A 4,984-nucleotide genomic window follows, 5' to 3' on the forward strand; every position below is an offset into this window, starting at 1 on the left:
ATTGACATCAAGTAATTGGTATTGAAACCATCCTAGTTGTCAAATAGAAAACTTTTAAAACGTATATTAATTAAAACAGTGCATATATTCATGCTGCCAAATATGCCTGGTAGAGTCAGAGACACCCAATTTTTAAAACATAAATGTCAAACATGGGAGATTTGCATACCTGTGGCCACATTTATTACTTATACAATTTGATTTAGTCAATTCATTGCTACTGAGGCAAAACTGGGAAATATAGCATATGTGGGGCCTTTTGGATTATAAAAGGTTTCAGATAAGAGCTTTCGATGAAACCATGCAGTAACATTGAACACACTGTGCAGATTGCATGCATGTATATCTAACTCGCATTTATCAACATTGGTCAGCATATTTCTTTAAAAAAAGCCCAAACTTACTCAAAAGGAAAAAAATTGACTCTTTAAGCAACCCCGTCAAGGAGTTGAGTTTACAGAAAAGGAAAGCTCAATATAAGTACGTCAAACAAATTGCTCAAGTGAGTGCAACGGTGACAAATAAAATATTCTTAAAACGCAATGAGTTTGTATAAATCTAAAAGTCTTTAGTGCAAATGGAGCAACCTATCAAAAGCAGGCCAAACAGCTGTTACATTACCAAAAGATTAAAAATCAAAGCATTCACAAGAATACCATAAAACATTTATCAACAAAAGTGGACTATTTTATTTCTGTCAAATAAAGCTGTAGAGCTTCAAAATACTGAGCTCTATAATTGTCTTGCAAATTGTGTGACCATCTCTTGGCACCTCGAGTATAATGTGTGAAGTTGTGGTAGCTGTAACTAATGGCTCTGCACAACGTTTAAAATATGATTTTAGCTAGAGATCTTAGAAGCGATTTGCAAGAGAACTTTGCTGATTGTAGACACGCCCAGCTACAGAAAGAACTTTAAGGTTGGATGTCATTCCAGTCACTGGATGCCTTTTTGGAAATTGAACATCAACTTGTTGTTTGAAGGTTAGGCAATCTAGACCACTTTGCCTCCACTGGTAAATATGCTGCTCTACCTGCAAAGAAACCAGTTATTAACTTGTTAGTATAGTTAAAAATTAGGAGAATGTTGAACACTACTCATTTTACAGACTTTCCCAAGATATCAAACAAGCTTTAAAACAATACTGACTAAAAAGTGTGCTCCATCATGTTGTTTTAGAACGCTTAGGAGATTGGCCAGAAACTTGAAGAGTAGGCTTTTGCAGCTAGCTATGTTGGTGGCTGTACTAAATGTAGGTCACACAGAAGATGCTTTCCTACTGAAACTCTGCATAATTATGTTTGCCCTAAAGAGATTGCAGTTCTCACTATGTTGATGTTTTGCCTAAAAAAAATTAACCTAGTAAGCCTTAAAAAATTCTTGTTTCGATGTTGTTAACACAAGTTAACTCAATAAAAGTAAAAAACAACAAACATTATCATTAATGCTTTCTTTTAAGCTAAAGCTTTTTTGTCAAACTATTAGGTAAGAATGGTATCTTTTAAATATAAAATGTAATGAATAGTTGGGTTAAGAAAAGCTTTATTTTACAAACTAATAATTACAGCGTTACCATGCCTCTTATTTCTAAGCAAAGTGCACAAAAATCTACAAAATTTTACACATTCAGCCTGTACTGTGATGAGAACCGTGTCTGTCCATATAAAGCCACCGTTGGATAATGGAAAAATATTGCATCCCGCTGGATTTGAACTTGCAACATTTACCTTGCTAGACTGACACTACAAAAACTATGCTAATTAACCTTGTAATAATGTGCAATATTTGAATGCATAATTATTGCAACTGATAATCTTTTACAACACTCTACACTGCCAGGGTATTTGTTGGTACAAGCCAAGTTGATTCAAAATCTTGAGCTGAGTAAAATTCCTAACTGTCTACACGGTCAATTTTTTCCATGCACAGATTGACTATGAATTGTATAAAAGTCCCTTTTCATTCAGTTGGCCTTTAACACTGTAAGGTTGGTGTGTATGAATATGCCTTTCACTGCAATGCATACGTGTACAAATTAAGCATAGTGTTACTGCCAGGTTACTCTGCAAAGCAGAGTTGTCCTCTCGTGCACTCCAAACAAATCCTAAATATTTAGGATTATACATTAATCATTAATTATATAGACATTATTGAAATTCTTTAAACAGTTTAGAAGTTTCTATTAAAACAGATTTTCAGCTTTTGTTTACACCATTTAGTCTCTGCTTATATTATATGATAAAGCTACTCTTTGCCATTAGCATGTCTGTGCAAATGCGCTCGTTTATAACAGTTCATCTTCGTAGACTATTTGAGAAGACCAAAATAAATTCTAGCTCAGCAAAAAATTTAACTCTGATGCTCATATCAACTGATTTGACAATTAAAAAACTTTCAGTTTTGAAGGTAGTAAACATGAATTTGGAGATCAAACAGAAGGTGAGGTGAATAAAAGCCACAAGAGACAGACTGCTACTTGTTGCGGCTAGCTAACAAAGTAAAATCAGTGTCTGTATGACTTATCATTTATCCATCGTCGGGAAGAGCTTGGGAGCAAGATAGATTTTGATGAGACTAGATATCATGACATTCAGCTTGGTATACAGACGGTCCCCAACCTACGAACGAGTTATGTTCCGAACAATTGTTTGTACAGTGAATTTGTTCGTAAGTTGCTTCAGTGCTATATTTTGTATTATAACTGATGCTTAAGGCCTACATGTATATAAGTATATTAAAGGTTTATATTAGTATGTTTAAGGCTTGTATAAGTAACCTGTAAATTGGTTTGTACTGAAAAAACTTTTTAATAAAATGGAGAGAATACTGTGGTGGACGCCGGGCCATGACACAGCATTTCTTATTGATCGTATGTGTTGTCCTTTTTTATTATATCATTGTTTTAATCGTTATGCTAGAACTTATCTTTGTTGTCCTTTTTTATGCGTTGTCCTTTTATTATACCGTTGTTTCACTCGTTATGCTATTGTTATATCTGATATCATGTTATAACACTATCATTTATCGTCACTTTTATTGTTGTCATACCAACTCACTAGCGGTCCTATTTATTAACCTTGTTAGCCGGTGTTCTCACCGTTTGCCGTTAGGACGAAACAGTTGATATTACTGAATATAACGGAGCGCTCTCATTTATTTGAGCAGAGCAGATAGATGTACGCTCCTCGAATAGTGAAATTTCCTTCGCTAATAAAAAAGCTGAATGGGACTACACACACTCTCTTCTTTTTAGTTATTAGTCTAGATCGTGCCAAGTAAAGGTCGGCAAACTCCTTTACAATACATACAGGAAAAATAAAAAAGTTCTTTGCGCACTGGAGATACGTTCACGCACTTATGCACTGCAACGAACTGGGCAGAGGAAGGTGGATGCTGGGTGATGCTTCTATGTAGCGCCTCTTTCTGCCGCTAGTACGGCGGTAATACCGTCGGTATTATCAATGAATATACGCGCAGACCTGTTCATATGTACCGTTGTTCGTAACTCGAATGTTCATAAGTAGGAAACCGTCTGTATTAACACTCCAAAGCTTTCACTGATAGATCCCCTTCAAATATTTCTGATTTCTTGCGAGGCGAATCATTTTACATATTTTTGACAAAAATGACAATCTCTAATGACAAACTAGTTTAACAATGTATTGGTATCTATAATAGCAAACCCTATGCATCTTATCATTGCTCAAGTTTGGCAAGAATGTAAGCGATATTTTTAAGGACAACTATGAAAATTTTGTTAATAATTTTGGTAACTTTCACCAACTTGACACTTTACCCTATATGGCATTACTTATGTTGGTCAAACAAAAGCTTTACATAAATTCTTTACATTGAGAGGAATTTGCGTTATAATAGGTATACATGTACATTATAGCAAAATTTGCTGTACAGCTATTCCAACCAGATAAAAATCTGACCTATGCCCATACTACAGAAAATTCATAATTTGAGTTAAAATACTTGGATTTAAGTTAGAATATGACCTAAAAGTCAATGAAAGGAACTTAAGTTTACTTTTCACATAGGAAACAAATACATTATGCTTATGAAACAATGCAAGTGTTTTGGCCTTAAAGTTTGGCTTATTTATGTATATACTTAAAAACATTATTTTTTATTTTGTGGGTTTTCACTGTCCACAAAAGACCCTGGTCCCCATTAATCCCGAAAATTGAATGGTGACTGCAGAAAACAGCTATGACAGGCCGAACAGGATTTGGAACAAAAGGTACATTTCTCACAAACAGAGATTGTAAATGGTACAAAAATGCAAGTTAAGCAATACGAGTGTCATTCAGAGTTAAAAAAAGCTATAGCTTGTTGCATACTATTAGATACATCGTCCAAATACATATTATTGAAATTTTTGGACTAGCACAAAATTTTTCATCTCAATATTTGTAAAATACATCTAAAAAATATTGTTTTTCACCAAGGTTCATTCTATGTCACTCAATATTTTGGTGTTTTGACACCCTAATTTACCTTCACTAAGTTCCTTTGTCCGCTCTCCTCTGACCAGAAACCTCCCCAAATATGTAAGCTTTTGTAACCTTGAATCGCCAATTCTTTAGATAACTTGTCTAGCACCAGAGTGGGTGCAGAACATGTTATAGCAACACCCTGCAATTAGTAATAACAAAATAGAAATATCACATTTTTTGAATGAATGATTTTCCGATTTAAATTAAACTCTTTTCATAGCTAATCAATTGAAAGCTCATTGCTTGCTGCAAAAAAAGGAAAAAACTGAGCAAGCAGAAGTGCATCTGATATTTTAGCTTATGACTCTCAATCCCAGCTTTGATATTTGTCACCATTGTGATTTGTAGGCGATAGAAGAACGCGAGTTAAGCAATGTAAAAACTTATTCATATCCTATTAAAAAAAGGACTTCAAATATTGAAGTGGTATTTCAAAAGCAATTACTCATTCGTAAAATTGATAGTCAGTAGTCTGACCC

The 4,984-nt window shown here is 34.3% G+C and overlaps 1 long non-coding RNA gene across 1 annotated transcript; it reads right to left on the reverse strand.

Moving 5' to 3' along the window:
• Window positions 1-324: 324 nt before the first annotated feature.
• Window positions 325-4,718, reverse strand: LOC137396546 (uncharacterized). The gene is made up of 2 exons (XR_010978575.1): window positions 4,507-4,718; window positions 325-1,033 (listed from the first exon to the last, which is right to left on the reverse strand). It is a non-coding gene; the product is annotated as an uncharacterized lncRNA (long non-coding RNA).
• Window positions 4,719-4,984: the final 266 nt, after the last annotated feature.

This window comes from Watersipora subatra, chromosome 5 (genome assembly GCF_963576615.1).
Source record: "Watersipora subatra chromosome 5, tzWatSuba1.1, whole genome shotgun sequence".
Classification (NCBI taxonomy): domain Eukaryota; kingdom Metazoa; phylum Bryozoa; class Gymnolaemata; order Cheilostomatida; family Watersiporidae; genus Watersipora; species Watersipora subatra.